The sequence below is a fragment of the Oxyura jamaicensis genome, chromosome 1 (assembly GCF_011077185.1).
Source record: "Oxyura jamaicensis isolate SHBP4307 breed ruddy duck chromosome 1, BPBGC_Ojam_1.0, whole genome shotgun sequence".
Taxonomy (NCBI): domain Eukaryota; kingdom Metazoa; phylum Chordata; class Aves; order Anseriformes; family Anatidae; genus Oxyura; species Oxyura jamaicensis.
In genome coordinates, this window is record NC_048893.1 from 9,633,698 (window position 1) to 9,653,220 (window position 19,523).

The 19,523-nt window shown below is 36.1% G+C and overlaps 1 protein-coding gene across 8 annotated transcripts in view; it reads left to right on the forward strand.

Moving 5' to 3' along the window:
• Positions 1-19,523, forward strand: part of CACNA2D1 (calcium voltage-gated channel auxiliary subunit alpha2delta 1) — a 393,216-nt gene that overhangs the window by 36,757 nt on the left and 336,936 nt on the right. The gene's annotated exons all lie outside the window — the stretch shown is intronic.

Here is a 19,523-nt window from a genome sequence, read left to right on the forward strand (position 1 = left end):
GACTGGAGCTTGAGAGCGTCTTTGGCATATGGCTAAGACAATAAACTGAATGGAAAAAATATGATAGGACATGAGAACTACTGGAAGAATGCACGAGCTAATGCATGAGGAACTTGGTAAATGTATATAAAGTAGAGCCATAGTTTGGATTCTTTGGATTCAAGCTACAAGACAGCTGACCTCACCACTTTGCCAATTGTTGGGCTTGCTAGCATAGTGCTGGGAATAAAAAAGCCTCATGTGAGAAATCCAGTATTAAATTTACATCCATGCGAGGTGAATAGTATGTCCCTAGGATAGGTGTGAGTAGACACAGCACAGGAGAAATCAGTGCACGAAACCCTCTGGCCTGAATGGCTAAAGGTAGCATAACACCTGTGGAGGTCCCTGAGCACTTGTCTCCTGTGGAGAGCTGCCAGAGCCTGTTGTAGAGGAAAGCATGGAAAGGAGCAGGTAGCATCTTTTAGACCATTGTCAGGCAGCTTTAGAAAGAAGTACAGGCTTAGCATTTGACTAACACAAGCCAACACATTGGCTTTTCTTTTGAAATTTTAAATGCCAGGTTGATCACTATCAGCTTTTCACAATGGAAAATGAGTAGGACTTTGTTTCTGTGCAGTTATGTCACTCTTACTCTGGAAGCTGCTTAAACCAATTGATTTATGCCAGGACAAAAAAAAAAAAAAAAAAAAAAAAAAAGTCCAAAGCAATGTAAAATGAGATTCCTATTTCACTGCATGAAGTGAGTGCTAAGTCAGCCGAGTGGAAGTGGAGAGGTACAACTGCTCTGGGTGGTTTTGCTCATTCCTTCTTTGTGCAGATTAGCAGGGTGGAGAGGTTAGGGGCTTGCAGGACTAAGCTATTTCTGCTCACACTTCCTTGCCCAAATGTCTGTTTAACCAATGACAAGGATGACGATCCTTTTCATGGTTCTGCCATGATTTCCTTTATGATTTTGGCAGTTCCCTTGTAATTCATTTAGCCTTTCAGGAAGTACCAGTTTGGAGCATGTAGTATTGACAATTGCTCAATAAACATAACAAAGAGGGTGGTCCCTTTTACTTGTCCAGATGACTGATAACAAATAAAAGGTTAGTTTCAGATTTCATAGGTCACTTACTTTCTTCTTGTAGGAACAAAAGGTATCTACCCACTCTCTCTCTCCAAGACAAATGGACTGTGTGAATGATGATGTGACTCTTCTTGTGCTGTCACACTTTCTGGACTGGCATTTGAAAAGAAATGGTAAAAGTCAAAAGTCAATGCAGTAAATGTGCACTGGCTAAGAGAAATATGATTTTAGCTGGAGCAAAAGACAATTCAAAAGCATCCCATCAGAAGTGGAGAAGAGAGAATTTTCCAATCTTACCATGACAGCAAATAGAAATCGGTTTTATAGCTAACTTGTCCAGCACATGATACTTGATTATACTGTATTTAACAGGTTTCAGAGATATGGTAGCTGAGCTACCTGTACCTTGCTGGTATAGGAAAGCCAATATCCATTGATTTCTTCTACAGTACATATTGGTACAAATTCTCAGTATTTCATTATATAGTATAATATAAAAATAAAGTGTGTATGGAAGAATCCCTTGTATTTTTATATTAAAGCTTATAAGCATAGACTTTTCATCTCACCTAACACTATGAACTTAGAATGTAGATATTCAAGTTAGACATTGCCATTAAGAATTTCCTGGCTTTTGTGCGTAAATCTGCTACAGTCATCTTCTTTGGCCTTTCCATGGTACATTATTATTTTACACCCATTTTGTTCTACTGCATCAACAACTAGTTTTAGCTGACTCAAAAAAAAAGGATATCCACAGAGATGGATATCATGAAAATAAATATGTCTGTATTGTGCGTGCATACATTCTTCTCCTGATGTCTGATGTTGGTCTGTCTTTTTTTTTTTTTTTTTTTTTTTTTTTACTGGAAATGAGGAGAAGCCAGTGTTTCGGTGTTTTATAATGAGTGCTTATCATAAACTACAGTTTAGAAATGTCTGATTTCATGTTTGCAATGTGAAGGTAATGTATTCAGAGAAAGAGAGGAAATAGAAAAGATTTAGGCACAATTAGGAGTTTAATTGGAGTAGGAATGTCAACATTTTTCTCCACAAATTCTCTTCCTTGAAAGTGCTCTCCTCTTGCCGTTGGAGGATGTACAGTAGTCTACATAAATCAAAGTGTTAAGTTGATTAAATATTAAACACAAATTCTAAACTTTCATTAAAGTGCTCTGTTACCTTGGTAAGACTACTGAAAGCTATCTCATCCTTCTTATCCAAAGTATCATCAGTTGTACTGCGTGCAGCACATCTCACATAGCAGTGCACTCTCGTATTGTACATGAAAAGAGATTATGTTTCAGAGACAGACTTAGAAAGGGGTATAAATGGATCAAATTTTGATTGTGCTACTTTGTTGTGTGCTAAAGGCCTTTTAAACATCACTTGATCTCAGAATACTTTCCAGATAGCCATTCAACAGTCATGATAGCTTGTAGAAAAAAAAGGTTATGCTAATTCTCCAAATGCGTGGTGGTCAGACATATCTGTCTTTGTTTAGCTTCTTCTGTTCCCACACAGATCAGGTGCTTATAAATGTGACAGACTGGCCTGTACTCTAACTCTCACTTGAATATAAGATACGAGAGGGATTTTGTTGAGAGAGTTAGGTTGACAAATTATTTCAGGAATGCTTTTTGTTGTTGTTGTTTTGTTTTGTTTTGTTTGTTTGTTTGTTTTCCAAAATACAAATGAGCATTTAGACACTTCTGAAAGCTCCTGTAATATTTACCCATGATATAGTCCTTAGGTACAGCTCAGAACCCCTAAGTCAGGCTTTGGACATACCCAGGAAGCCAATGGCAAGAAGAAGAACCTTCCAAACAGAAAATTTAGAGGACAGCAAGTACCTAAAGCAGGTCACAGAAATACCCCTCAGACTGTCATTAATGCAATGGAGATGAGTATACAGATTCTTTAGGAATGTAAAAAAATCTCATCCTTGTACTAGGAAAACATTCAGAGACTTAATTTATACTCCCAAGCACTAAGCACTGTGTAAAGCTATGGTAAGGATATAGTGTCTATCTGTAGAGTTAATCGTGTAGCAGAACACTAAAGGTGTACAAGTTAAACAAGCTACTAATAATTAGTGCCAGATAAACATACTCTGTCTGTCTGCACACAAAGCACGTGCCTGTTACTGCTGCTTACTTTCAGGCAACAAAATCAATGAAGGGGTTTGTTGCTGTCAGTGCCTCCTGAAGATGGACTTCATGTCTGTTGCCAGCTCTCTCAAATAACCCAGATAAAACCAAGGTAAATTAAAATGATTCTGAAAATTATATTTAAGCATAAATACATTTTAAACCACATTCTTGTATATGAGGCCTGATCCGTTATTTCCTTTAGACGCCTCTTAAATCAAAGAGAGATTTGTGGAAATGATTAAGGGAGGAAAAGACTATTTGTATTCATAGAAGACTGAACTCAATGGATGTGGCACATGGAGATGGCTCACACGGTCTTGATCAGGTTGTGATCCATTTCAGATAACCCTTGAGCATCCACTCCTATTTGCATCCCATCTGCTATGTTCATCTAAAATAATGCCTGTAATCCAAGCAGAAAGAAAATCTAGGACCTTCCAATGTACCTCTGAAGTGTTAATCAATACCTATGATGTAAGACCTGACAAAGGGACAGGCACTGGTTTTAGATGTGGCTTCATGTTTGCAGCATAACAAATCAGTTTGTGTTTGAAGTAGACTGTGACCTTTATTCAGTGCAATCTAACTAGAATCTTTCACGAAACTTGTCTAGTGGGTTAGTGCTGGTTGAAGGCAATTTTATTTGACTTTCACGTGTTGTGTAAGGTGCTTCATTTACTACTACTTCAATAGAAATACCTCTCTGCGAGGGAGTATTTTGAAATAAGCAAATGGAAAACACCTTATCGTGCTCTGAAGTTTATTTTAGCATGTATACAGTAGAACAGGCAAAAAGAGAACTATTTATCTATTTCTTTTCCTACTCATTCTGGGACTAAATGGGACCGTTTAAGACAGTCCTAATGTAGATGTACCGGGGAGGAGAGAGTTGTCTGATGAGTGTTAGGTCTGAAGTACAAATAGCATACATATGCAAAGCGGTTCGCAATCTGAGCACAGAGATTTTCCTGTAGTGTTTTAATATGTTGGAATCAGACAAAAATAAGAGAAAATTATGAAAGTTATACTTATGAAGTATAAAATAGTATAGATTACGATACAGTGAGTATGGCTCTACTATTTCAAAGCTATCTTAATGGTGAACATGAGAACACAGTTGTGCTAATGTTTTTGCCCTCCCTTCTGTCTGGGGAATGTTACATATTCAGAGATGTCAAGGCATTCAGTGTAACCTTGGAATCTGGTATGTTGTCACAGCAAAATTGTATTACAGTCATGACAATGAAGAGAAATGCAGAAACTGCACCCAATTTAAAAGGCTCTTTCATCTTTCCTCAATGATATTGATGGCCTTTTCACTGAGCAATCTGGAAATTCTGTAGGGTAGCATTTTGTAAATAAAGAAAATAATAATAATAAAAAAGAAATATTTTCATTCATGGAGACTTGTTTAAACTAAGCAATTTTTATTTTTATTTTTATTTTTTTAGTTTACATTCTTTCACTTTAAGATCAATCTCTTCATTCCCACTTTCAGCCTCTGCTAAGTATTGCTCTCTTCTACTATTAACACTCATCCAGGCCTAAATAAATGCAGCATGATCTTCCAGAGTTGACATTTTCCCTGCTTGCCAGGCTCTTTCTTATTTCCCTCTTTTTTTGTTGCCTGAATGTGTCGTATCTGTGCCTTTTAAATGTCGTTATTCACCTCTGCTAGCCCAGGCTGGATCCAGGGTGCAGGGAGGTAGCCTGAGGTGGGAAGAGGCTGGCCTTGTTTTCATGGTCAGATTCAAATTACCATTGCTGCTTCTGTTTGAATACCTTTCTCTCTCTCTCTCTTAAAGGAAATCAATCCTTTCTTAGATCACTCTCAGTGAATTTGCAATTGTATGTTAAACCTTTGGCAGTGCACTCCCTTCAGAACAGTTACCACCACTGGTCTGGATTAATAATTTTAAAAATTAATTACTATTTATGATTGTGACTTAAAAACTCAGTACATTATACTGGGAAATGGAAATGGAGAATGTTGCTGGAAAACAAAATGGAATGCACTCTTGTGATTTATCTGTTTTGCATAACACAGAAGCATTACTTTAGCAATTGACTTATTTTTTTTCTTTGCTCACTGTAATGACTGCTAAAGATACTGATTTAATCAACCAACCATGCAAGTGCAATGATTGTGAATCAGATAATTGTGAAGCAAACAAATGTTTCACAGTAAATTGCCAAGGGATACCAGCTACTCTGCTCTGTTTTTACTCAAATAGATTATCTTTTAAGCAGCTGCCTCATAAGACGTCTTCACTATGTATGGACCTTTAATCAAAATGTCACTAAAGCCTGCATTCTTGTATGCTTCATTTGAAACACATCCAGTGTTCTTATTTCTTAAATTGTCCAGTGTTGATTGCAGCCACCATTAACCCTAGTAAACAAAGATGGATGAGGGAATGACAAAAAGCTTGTGTCAGAGTTGAGATCATTTGCCCGTGTGTGATGTCTTGATCTATTTGTACATCCCTCTTGGGGACCATCAGGCAATTAAGTTCACCCGTTTCAAACACAGCCCTTTCTGTGCACTCTGATTTGATAGGAGAATGGGTAATTCCTGGTAATGACTACTACATCTGTTCAATTATATTGTGTTGTATTGATGCTTAATTAGAGAATGTGTTGAAATTGGGGAAGGGGACAAGTGGAAGAGTGGAGGGATGGCTTCCGAGTAAATGTCAGACGCTCTTCGGTAATAGCCTGTCTTCCTAATGTGCATTGAATACACTGACAAGTACTGTGGCCTCCTGACCTTAGAGCATTTACCCCAGCCTGAGAAAGGAGATCAAAGCCTCTTTGAGAAGGCATTGTTTTAAAGCTGAATTACATTTAATGCCATTCTTGTTCAGCTTTGCTGTGAACTGACCCTTACAGCCCTTTGGCCCTGTGCGCACAGTTGGAAGCCGTTTCTGTGCCTGAGCTTTCTGAATCAAACACATCACCCAGGCTTTCAAAAGTGAAGCCCAAACATCGTGAGGATGTACTCTTTTGCTTCTAAGGTTTATATGAGTTATTTGTGAGCTATCTGTAAGAATTCTTTTTCTTTTAAGGAATGAAGCTGAGACTTTCATATCACTCCAATAATGACATTTAGTATTATCCTTCAATCTCCAGCTTCTGCAGATTTAAGAAAAATACTGTCTATCACTACTGGAGGATTACAACAAAAATATGAGATCTGCAAAGCTGTGCATGACTGAACTGGCCTGTGAAACCTGACACTAGACATTTCAAAAGGTTAATTTTTTAATGTGAAAGACTGAAATATGGTTTTAGTTGCTTATGGTTCTTTACGGAGTTATTCCGTTTATTTATTTATTTTCCCAGTAGTTTACAACTAGCAATTCTGATATACAATTGGTCTGTCCAACACCCTGAAAAAACCTAGTCATGGTTTTATTATATCTAAGGTTCATCTGCACCAGCCTGTACAGATACTGACCTGATCCAAACAGGAGACCTCACCTCCCCTAGGCTGATTAACATACAAAGAGTTTATGGATTTGGATCTCATATTGTAATGGACAGTTTCAAAACTGTTTTCAAGACAGAAGACCAGTGTGTGTCTGGGAACAGAATGATAACCTCCTGAACAGGACAAAAAGAATGCATTGATTATTTTCTCATAAATTATTATCCTTTTCAAATTAGCCATTTGCATCCCAGGAACCACAACATGCCAGCTGCGCCTTTAGCAAAAACTCAGTGTAATTCAGAGCGACTTTGTGAAATTGAAAGAATTTAAAAGCTGCATGGCTATTGCTAATTTTGATGCTAATTTCTGTAGAAACTTAATATTCTATGCCATAGTCTTCTGCTTGTACAATAATCTCTGCTTTGCCTCTTTTGCATCTTTGGCATGATATTTTACTTTTTGTTTTAAATGGCAGCACTAAATGCAGATAGTGGTTATCTTTCAGAAGATGGAGTCTATTTAGGTCCTTCCAAAACAATGCCTCTTTATTACTGTAAATGCAGTTACTGTACATTACACAGTAGTGGCATGCTAGGGAGGTGACAGTGTGCACATTGGAAGTCAGGATTTGAAAGGAAGAATATATTTGCAAATGAAACAGCTGATTAATTTGGATGTTCTGCTTTCAAGTAAAATTCTTTGGAGTACATTTTGCAACAAAGATTTCTTAAAGTATGCAATAATTTGAAAAAACATCATTACAAGAAGTGTAGCATTCCATTGAAGTAGTATAGTTGGAGTTAGTGTGTGTATGTGTTAGACTACATGGGTTCATCAAAAGGTGGCATTCTGCCATCTGATATAATAGATGTTTTGTTTATGAATCCTTGTCATTATTAAACAAGAGAGATCAACATCACTGAAAACTGCATTTTAAAGGAGGTTATAAAATTTGAAGCTTGGTATTGAACAGCTTATAGCTGTATAGTACAAAACCTGCACTTTTGTTGCCAATGTTTGTTGCTTTTTAGTGCTTAAGTGATCATGGAATATTTTTAAACTTTCATATTAAATGAACATTATAAAAACATACAATGTTAATAATCATAATTTCATACAGAGTTATTAGAAAGATTCTCCCTATACAATCAAGCCCAATCTTCCAGAGAACATAAAAACTTGCTTATCCTTTAAGCATCCCTCTATTTTTATATTTAACTTTTGCATTTAGGCAAGTGGCAAAACCAAAAATAGCAGACTTGCTGTGCAGGATCTGAGTGCAGTTCAGCCGGGTACTTAAATTATATGACTAGTGCCACTTGCATAGGAAGAATTATTCATCTGCTCATGTACCTTGCTGCAGCATCTGTAACATCTGATTTGCTGGTGCTGGTGTCAGTCCTGTGTAGTAGACTTCATGCTGCTACAAGGAAAACTCACATCAGACACTCAAATAAAGATATAGAGCTGAGCTGATACAATGTCATTGGCTTAGCTGCAGTTATCTAATGCATTGTATGGGAAGTGAAGCATTTAAATACCTTTTCCAGCCCCCCATCCTCCCTCCCAATAATAATAATAATAATAATAATAATAATATGGGTCCTGATTTATATTAAGTTCCCAAAAAGACAGGGAGATACAGTTTTAAGAACTTGTTCAAGTGCTGCTGAAATCAAGAGAAGTTTTGTTGTTAACTACTTCAGATGTAACTCTGTGGACAAAATGAAATGGACATTTGGTCATTTCTGTGAACACTTATACTAACCAGCATTTTTGTTAAATGTATTTGTTCAATGCTGCATATGTATCTATTAACATATTCAATTCAAACCGAAACAAAAAAAGTTGTTCTGTATGCATTCAATGATAGATAAGCTGAAAAAGAAAAGCTAACCCATTTTATTTTTTATCTGAATTATTGTATATATTTCAAATTGTTTTAGAAAGTTTGTTTCAGTCTCAGGTCTGATCCTGCAGCTCTTTGTCAGTTTAGGGCAGGCTTTGAATTCAGCCTTCTCGGGTCACCTCCTTGTACAGCAGCAGTATGATGCTGCTGCATTATGCAGACATTTTGTAGGCTCTGTTTTCACATAGTTATACCTAGATACTATGGTTTCTTCGGGTATATTATGTGAAGGTAAATTTGTTACCACAAACAGCTGATCAAACTAATTGCAAGTTTTAAGGGGATCAATGTGTGTGTTATTGTTACTGTGTTTGTCTCTGCTGTTTATTCACACTTCCAGTCCATATGTGTAGCTTCTGCATTATAGATGCATGAAAGCTAACTATTGCTATGGTAGTGCACATGGTGCACAAGTGGTGATATTTTCAGATGAAATTCTCACTGAGTTGGAGTTGGTGCATGTATCTGTGGATGCACAGGCATAAGTAAGTTCCTGAACACATTCCTGATTTGTACAAACCTCTTTCTTTTTTCCTTTAATCTCTTCTATACTGTTTTCCAATCTGCCATATTGGAATTTACTTATGCCTTTTTTTTTTTTTTTTTTTTTTTTATTCGGGGGGGAAAGTGGAAAAATAATTAGTTTGGGAAAAAAAAAAATCATCTTAATACAAATTATGGTTAAAGTGTGACTGTGATATGTTAAGCACAACTGATTTTTTTTATATTTTTTTTATTTATTTTTTTTCCTGAAATGCTTTAGCAAAATTATGCAGTTAGCACTTTGTAAAGTTCCATTACACTGATATTTATTTTTCAATCGCGGTTTTCAAGACATGCTTTTTTAATTCCCCACTTATAGGCATTACGCCATTATCAGGGTTAATGTATAATATAAAACACTGAAAAACACCAACATGTATGTATTACTTTGCTTAGGGAGCAGGTTCTAATCCAGGTTCCATTGATACAATACTGGAATAATGTGAAATTCAGTTTTGGTCTCCTTTTTACTAAAGGGTGATTGATTTTTGGGGAGTATCTGTGTTTGTAATGGAGTGATAAAATTAGTCTGGGCTGAACTGTATGCTCTTTAAGTACTAGGTACCAGAGCTGAAGCAAAGATTGGAGAGTCATCTTCAGTGTTGTTCTGGGGGAACTCTGGTGAGGGCAGATACACCTGTGTCTCTCTGGTGGCAGCTTCTCTGATACAGATCTCTAGATCTACATGGTTAGGCCGTATGTAGAGCTTTGGAATTTAAAACAAAATAATTGTGTTTCATCTAGCACAGATTAGAAACAAATTAGGGATTCTTCATTTTGACCGTATGTTTCTCAGCTACAGAAATGGCAACTAGATTTTAAGTGTTTGTGTTTTTAATGCTAAGCAATAAATGGTATATCTGATTATAAAAGCCTTTAATGAAATACATCTGAGGACTAGTGATAGTCATTTAAATTATAAATTAATGTCTTCTCTGTTAAACTGTTTTAGCATTATAAACTTTGATAATTAAAACATAATCATTTTAAGGATTATTTTATTTTATTTTATTTTACAGCTTACAGTAATTTTGCAGCTGATTGTACTTGTCAGGCTTAACATTAAAGATTGAGTTTAAATTATTAAATATTTTGTGCAACAGTAATTTCCGTTAGAGGATATTTTTCATGTTATTTGCTAGGAAGCTTTAGACTCCAAAAGAACACTTTTGGCAAAGTAAAGAGAAATATTTATGGAGCAGAAGCTGTAATTATGAACATGACTGGCTAAACACCTGTCAGACACTTGGTTTAGGCTGAACCAGCTTACAAAATAATATGACCATGCCATGATGATGGCTCTTTAAAATGAGAACGTCATTTATGGGATTACTTGGTCATTCCCATTTAACATCTGGGTGCTTTGGGGTTTCTACAATCCACTTATTAAATGGGAAATATATTCTACCACCCACTTACAAAAGTGGGAAGGGATTCTACTTTTCTTGGCACTTGGGCAAACACCAGGTAGATCCATGTGGCACTCACAGTTGACCATTTCCATCCATGAAACTGCCACTGGGTTTGAACACGAAAGAAGAAAACCATTGCTTAGGACATAGGCGGTCACTGAGATGTGAGTTCTGTCCTTCGCTTGCCATGAGCATCATCCTAGATGTCAGTGGTGAAACTTTGATCTGCTGAGCTGGGGCTAAATCAGTGGGCTACTCCTTCTGCTTCTGTCTGTATAAATGCTGTTTCAGTAGGTTCTTAGTGTCCCATTTATTAGGGGTGTTCTTATTACACTCTACAGGCACCTTAAAGGAGGCTGTAGCGAGGTGGGGGTTGTTCTATTCTCCCATGTGCCTGGCGACAGGACAAGGGGGAATGGGCTAAAATTGCGCCAGGGGAGGTTTAGGCTGGAAATTAGGAAGAACTTCTTTACGGAAAGGGTTGTTAGGCATTGGAATAGTCTGCCCAGGGAAGTGGTTGAGTCACCATCCCTGAACGACTTTAAAGGACGTTTAGATTTAGAGCTTAGTGACATGGTTTAGTGGAGGACTAGTTAGTGTTAGGTCTGAGGTTGGACTAGATGATCTTGGAGGTCTCTTCAACCTAGACGATTCTGTGTTTCTGTGGGTTAGTGAGTGCACCTGAGTGCTTGTTCTATGAAGTCTAAGATGGAGAGGAACCATGTTCATGTATGACAAAGTGTTTGAAAAAAAAAATGGAAATTTTGTATAGCTTCTGTGACATGGATGGCTTAAACATGGAATAAGAGCTTAAAAATCTGAAGTTTAAATATTAAGACATCTGCTACTAAAACTCAAATATATAGTGAAGATTTTTCTGTCTACATTGACTCTTTTAACATCATGACACAAATATTATATCTCACTCCCCAAATGTTTCACTTTGCGAAATGTAAGATAATTATTTCAAGCTAAATTTTTACATTTTGAAATGAGGAAAGAACAAGAGGGCCTTGGCTATAGGGGCTGTTTCCTATCTGGAAAGGCTTTCCAAACTGCATGGACAGATGTTCATCACATTTGGGCTGGTAAGACAGTAAAAGAGGGCAAAGGAACAAAGTACTATTTTTTCTTGACAATGAATGAAATATTTTTGCCTATGGAGTAGATGATGCATTTTGTGCATCCATTTGTATGTACAGACAGAGCATGTCTTCCCCACTTTCCCTGCTCTGCACAGTAGTTAAAAGTCAAGACTTAATCTGTACTTACTTTTTAATATGGAAAAGTTCTTCCAAACATTTATACAATATTTTGTGATATATTTTTCAACACATAGCTGATGGTGGATATATATGCCTGTATCATCATAAAATAAAGTGGGATCTGCAACACTTGCAGCACAAGCCCCTTAAATTTGTGAACTCTTAACTTCCTTGTGAGTTGCTATACATTATATATAGTATTTATATCATAGTTCTATGGAATCATTCTATCACATAGTCCATTAGCATATTTCCAAGCAACAGAAAGAAGATTGTTGGAGGAATGTACACAACAGGGTTCACAACAGCTGTAGAGGTTATACAATGAGGTGAGAATATCTCTGAATTTAAGTCATCTCTACTGTGTGGATCTAATTGGATTGTTACAAATCCTGTAGTAAAATCTGGAAGATTCACATATTCTTATACTGGCTACTTTGCCTTAATTTGCTTTTGTATCACATCTAAATTATATAACCCTTTTTTATTTATTTCTGGCTACTCAGTGGGGATTTGAGTACAATCACTTTATCAAGAGCTTAATCTGATAACCATGGGATTTGAGTGATCTTTGCATCAGTCTCTGCATATCTAACCTCTTATTTCCTTGTCTTAGAATCAATGGGATTTTAGGACACTATTACAATTTTTTCAGTATTTCATAAAGCTTGCCTTTATTACTCTTTCCAAAGTCTGGTTCTCTGTAAATCTATCCTTCCACCCACATATCTGTAATGCTGTACTGTCAGCTTAATAGGTCATAAAAATATATAGTGGTATTAAAACTCAGTAGTTTTGCAGTAGGAGGTATAAATACAGCAACATGGGTAATTTCTATGTAGAAGGTTAGTAATTCCATCATAGCATAGTTTCTTCTTTCACATGCCTTCTATCAGTTATGATAACAGTTTGTTTGCCCTTTAGTGTTGCCTAAGAGGGGCAAAGAATGTTTGAAAATGCTGCTTTTACAATAATTTTGTAGCCTTTCACCTCTCCTTCACTTTCAGGAAATCTTCTAAATAGCTTCTGATTCTGAAAATGAAGGATTTTCTGAACAAGAAAATAAAGTGTGGAGTTGCTTGTAAAAATATAGCAAGGCAAGCTGTTTCACTCTTTCTGAGTCTAATCTCATCTATCTTCATTTTTCAAGCATTACTTTGCCAATAGTGTTACTTTTTTATATAAACTAAGAAATACTGAACTATCGTGGAAAAAATAATCTTCCTCTTGCCACTAATTGTTGGTACTTTTGCATGTAAGAGCTCTTCAGAAACTTGAACAAAATGTAAGCTTAACTGAGGAGAGCTAGATGCAGATCTCAAACATATCACATGACTTAAACTGGCAGAGTTAACGTCCACACATGCCCCTTTAGATTGTAAAAGAATATCCAAGCAGAAGTCAGCTAATAGGCCTTAAATTAGGGTGAATAATCTACAGAGCTATGGTATGTAATTACATGCATCTACTTTCCTTGAAGTCAGCAGAAAGCAATTGTATCAGCTTCAGGAGCTGTTGCTCTCTTGTTTTTTTTTTTTTTTTTTTTTTTTTTTTTTTGTACTCTTGTAATTGGGCAGTGCTCTGTTCTGCAAGTTTAGCATATAAGTTTAACATAAAATAGATTTTTAATTAAATTAAAAGAAAGATTTCTTAGGTTGCCACCTGTTATATTTTTACTTGGAACATGAGTGAGGGGCATCTGCAAAAATCCTTTGACTTTACCAGAGAAGAAAAAAAAAAAAAAAAAAAAAAAGAGAAAGAGGAAGAAAGGATTTCTGTGCTGTTTTGCTAGGTTGGATAATACTGTAATGTGGATGGATGGCTCTGTAGTGTTCTGGCTGTTTCTTCATCAATCTGATCACAGCCCAGGCAGCAGCATCAGGGTACCTCCTAATTCCACAGTAAATGACCCATATCTGTTTGTCTTTAATCAGATTGTTGTTCCCTTAATTATTCACATCACTTAGAAGCTTTGGTGGAAAGGCATGTGGGCTCTCCTGTTGTCTTGTCATTCCTGATACAGGGAAAACCTGTGTGTAGGAGAATGTGGTTAAAATCAATTGTTCTGAAAATTGTAATCACCTTTCAGGTGAACATCATTTGCAATGTTTATGCCAAACCAATAGTGATAGGAACAAACTTACCTTTCATACAGGCTTTCTGTTGCAGAAAAACGACTGCTGCTTCTTTAAGTCATGAGACCTCATATTTGCTGTGACAGCTTTCCAATTGTTAAATAAAGTCTGACCATGGGCAGCTGTCAGATATTGCACTGCAGGCTTCAGTTAAAAGGAGTACCAGACAAGCATTTCAGTGCCTAGAGGCTCTTGTTACTTTTTTTTTTTTTTTTAAAAAAAGGACCTTTGTTTTAAAATGCAATGAGATAATATGATTCCCTAAAAAATAATAATAATAATAATAATAAATGTTTTATTTTAAATTATCTGCTAAATTTTCCCATTAAAGTTTTGGGATTGTTTGGGATTGTTTCCAGTTCAGGAACATGGACTATCTAAAATGTATGCTGCAAAGACACTTTTGTCTGGTGGCAAGGTGGGAGAAATAAGATGCAGATGTTAGACCCTAAAGTAGTACTTATAATGTTATTTAAGTTCTTGTTGGAAGGAGAGGGTAATTATATAAAGCTTCCTCAGAAATTTAGAATGCCTTTTGACTATTTGTATTTCTGACAGTAATCTAGAAAAATCCTTCCTAAATTTTATGTTACTAAATCCTTCCTAAATTTTTATGTTGGACCTTGCTGTTGTCCAGGCAAGTAAGAAAAAGACAGTTTCCACTACAAAAAGTCCACTAGATGAAGATAAATATATGATATAAAAAGTCTTTTAAGGTAAATGCACAGTCAGGACTGGAAGAAGCATTCTTATTTATGTTCAAGTTATAGATGGGGAGGGAAATTGCTATTAAATTGGAATGAAGGTGGACTTCTTCCTATTTCAACTAAACTGATGCTATCTAATGTTACCTTCCTAAAAGTCAAGCATGTAGCCTAGCTGTACTGGGGATCCTGGACCAGGAATCCAAGTTGTATGGTGTTCTAACAGGGGCAACGGGGCAGCTCTGGAGGTGCCTTTCTCCACCGACTGTAGCAGAAACCTTGTTCCAACAAAAGAAAAATAAAAAAGGGAGAAAATTAACACCAGTCAAGGCCGCTAACTTCTAAACAGGGTGAATCCTGAACTAACTGTGGAAGCAGGAAGTCTACAGGGTATATAAGAGGATTTTATTGAAAAATAAAAATATATGTTTGCATTATATATATATATATACGCATATATATATATAATGACAGAGGAAAACATTCCATATTTCATTTTCAAGTAATAGAAATATTAAGTAATAATAAGTAATTCATGTTTTGAAAAGTAACTTCCACGGTTACTTCAAGGTTAACTAATTAATTAATGTATATTCTCACCATTCCAGTTTTTTTCAGGGAGACGGGAAAATATCCAGTAAAAAACAAAGCAATGGGAAATGAAAAAAAAAGTCAGTTTAAAAATCAATCCTTCCTGATTTTTTCTATCGACCCTTCTTAGAAATAATACCCAGAATTTTAATAACTGAAATGGATCATAAAAAATCTCAGTGTGTTCAATTATTTATTTCATGCTTTTGAAAATGTTTTTGGGTGATAGGTTTCACTTTTTCACCTTTTGTATACTTCATTCTTTCACACAGAAAAACAGAAAACATACAAAAATGGTAGATGATATCTTTTTATTATTATTATTATTATTTATCTTGTGTTTATGAGTTGATACTGTTCTACAGATACATGTGTTGGGCTTAAAACTGTGGTAAACAAAATGCACCATAAAAGATGATTTCTATTAACATACTGATAACATAACTGATTTCTATTTTATACAAAACGAAATGTTTATATAATATAAGGGCTTTGTGAAATTTTAACCAAGAAATTAATTTATTTTATATCTTACTCTGGAGAGAAAAGTATGGAAAATAAGATTTAGGAATATTAGCACAATGATGGAATTAGTTATAACAGTCGATGAAAATGTTATCAGTCCCTAAATCCTGATATATATCACTTTCATGTTACCATGGTAGAGTGGTAGGATGTGAATAAGCAAAGAAATAAGACAGTAAGAGTATTCTTGGTGATATGATGCAAGGGGAAAAACAACTACAGACTGTTGACTCATTGCACCTGCAGCCTTTGTTGAACCTATAAAGAAAAGTATCAGCATTAAATTGACGGGGTATTCTCATTATCTGGGCTGGAGATAGGTAGCACACTGACTAAATGGTACAGCCCAATGGTTCACCAAAGAAAGGGAAAATAGCCTAGAGATTGGTCAAATCACTGGTGTAAAAGGTAGGTAGGAGAAAATAAGTACTCCCGGTCTGAAGCAGGTTGTTATGTCTGCTAGTCGTGTGTAGGCTAGCTCTCATTTTAAAATTTCTCATTCTTGTCAGTGGCATGTTCTACTACCACATAACAACTGTGAGGGTGGGTTCATACAGGGACATTTTGCTACCATGTTCCTAAACCTTGATAGTCCCACAAAAAATAAGGAATATAAAATAAAATAAAATAAAATAAAATAATAAATAAATAAATAAAAGAGAGAGAGAAAAAAAGCTGTTCAAAAAGCTGTTCTATTATTGTGGATGAAGGCACCTTTTAAAATATCCTCTCCATCTAGAGGTTTTTCTGTTAGCATACTTGGTCTTGTTGAAGGCCTGCAGCAGAGTTCTGGTGGGGCACTGGGGAACAAGAAAAAAGAACTTTTCACATCTAAGGACAATCTCACTTTGGGGGGTCTCCAGTCTTTTTATGCATTCTGCCAGTGCTCCTTGAATTTCTGAAGATCTGCAAAGAGACTGGGAGAAGCACCAAGCTAACAAAAAGTTTGAGGCAAACCTTCTTTTCATGCCATGATATGGTAATGACAGATCAGTAAGATTTTCATGCAAGACACTCATTCAAACCCTTCTAATACACTCTCTATAGTTTCCCTTGAAAAGGCTCTATTGCTACTGCTCTTGCTCACTTATTAGCAGTTTATTGTTACTAGTCAACTAGGAGATGAATGAATTCTTAACAGTTGTTCTAGTACCCATCAGTCCTTTTTAAATGCCAGTGGCCTTGTCCTAATAAGTATGTTTTTTAATTCCATGTTACACATTTTCATTACAATGCTCATGATTCTGTGCATATCTTTTTTCCTCATGGATAATTAAGTATTTTATACAGTGGAAAGCTTCCTGTGAGACTTTAACACTATTTTACTTAGAAGCATTCATTTTAAAATCTTTTTTTTTAGAAGTCTTTTAAAAAGTAGTACCAAATTAGAAAAATACCTGCAAGCTAAAAAACACGTTAATGCAAATCTAGATAATTATAACCTAAATGAGCTCTCCTCTTGCACAATTGATTTGGCATATGTAGTGGTTTAATGTATATTTTTCCCCAAATTTCAGAATTATAACTTGATATTCTGCCATCTGGGCTAGAAGTAAGTCCACCATTTGCAGGACATAGCGATTATTCCACTTTCAGCTAAGGGAGCAGAAAGGCAAATGTCTGGTTTTGTGATGGGTGCTTTTTTTCAGCTGTAAATGTGGAGTGATGCTCTGACGTGTCAGGGACCATGGAATGAAGCATTAAAAACAAGGATGAGATACTGTGTGTACTGTGTATTGTATGTAGCAAATATCACACTAATATAAAGTGTTATAGTGGCAGTGTAAGGGTTGAAGTAATGTGGGTAGCTTGAGCAGGGAGATATTAATCAAAATGTTGCTCTTTTCTTCTGTTTTGTACACTGCCAGCAAAGAGACTTCAATTCTCACATTATGAACTGTGAATGGATGAGATTATCATTAGTGGCTATAACTGGCAAAAAAAAAGTTTTGGAGTATTCTTAGTTACAACACTGAAAACGTCTGGTGCAATGACAAGATTTTAAAGAACAGTCTTCTGAACAGTTTCTAGCCTCTAGGAACTAAATCAATTAAAATTGCTTAGTGATGTACTACACTAGTGAAATAATTTCAATTATGACTTTTTTTTTTTTTTTAAGATGTAATTTTTATGCATCTGATACTCCTAGCATCCAGTTAGAAAACAATGGGAGTGCTGTACAGACAGCTTAAAATCACTGTTTTTTATCCAAAGATTTGGAAGGGAAAAATAAAAGATATGACACAATAGAAAATGAAAGATATGACACAATAGATAAGTGTCAAACAAGCCAAGTGAAGGGCTGGAGACAGAAGATGAAAACAGCAGTATCACAGGCAGAAGCCATGGTTAATGAGAAACCATGGTTACAACTTGCCAGTTGCTTAAGCATTTTTTGTAAGGAATGCTGAGTCATAATTATAAGGCTCTCTCCTAGGTTGCATGAAACCAAAGTTCAGTTTCTGATACAGATTTTTAGTAAAGACCTTGAAGACATTTTGAACTAAACCTTCAAAAAGTTCTTGTTTACTTTGTTAGCGTATTTTGCTTGTGGTGTCTCAAAATAGGATTCATGAAAGGCTGTGTATTGACTGGGGACCCACCCAATATTGACTGAGAAGAAGGATTTGTCTTATATCTGGCATCTTATATCTGGCATTTTTGTTAATCTCAGTACCCTTCTGTTAAGTGGTTCCCATTCCCACCTGTGCACAGATTATTTTGAGCTGCCAGAAGGTCCTTCATGATAGAAGTCAGCCATGAATCTTCTTTTGCAATTGGATGACTAATCTCTTCCTTCTAAAGCATGATGAAGGATCATTTAATAAAAGTCCCAAGTCACAACTCTATGATACAGTCTGTGACCTTTCAAGATATTGATTGTTTAACACAAAACATATTAATAATGGTGGAAAGAAGGACTAAAACCCCATATTCTTTCTTATTCTTCCGAATTTTCCACATTGCAGCAAAAAATGAGTCTCTCTTATTGTTCTCTTTCCTAATTTCATGTATAATCGTTTAAGCAGCCATTCCCAATGTATCACATTAAGACTAGGAAATGGCTAGGATAAATATAAATATCTGCTCCAGGTTTCAGAGCTGAGAGCAGTAATAATGACAGGCATGAAATGATGGATGAGTTGGAGACCATATTTTCTGGCTAGGCAAGCTACACCACTTTCTTCTGTTACTGGAATAAGTATAGATCTCACTGGAATACACTTGTGCCATGACTTGTTTCCTGCTACAAAATGTGACATTGCATGTAAACATAAAAACTGTATTGTATCCCATACTTTTCCAGAGTCATGTTTACTGGGTTTAAGGAGCCCAGTGTGCACAGCAACAGAAGCCAGGAGCAGGTACCCCTTGCCAGAACAACTCATGCCACCTATGCCTGTGGCTGCCTGTCCTACTTCTTCTTCCTTGGAATGTCCAGAGAGGGGCTGCAGGCCAGATTTATTCTGTTTTGTCAGCCTGCTTCCAGTTGCTGTTTTTCTCTGCTTGTTCTATTTGTTGGCAGAGGGACCTCAAGCCCATCCAGAAAGCTGTTGCTGTAAATGAACTGTAGGCCAGGCAAGTTGTTCTGGCGGACAGTGCACAGGCTCTGTTGTGGTGGTCTTTGCTACAGCTAGTAGTAGATATGGTGGCATGTTTGGTTTACAACAGACTAAGTGTTGGGGGCCACACCAGAAAACTGCATGAGAACATTCATCCTGTACAGGTCATCAAGGTTTGGTAGAAGCTCTGTTAGAGGAAATAAATAAATATATATATA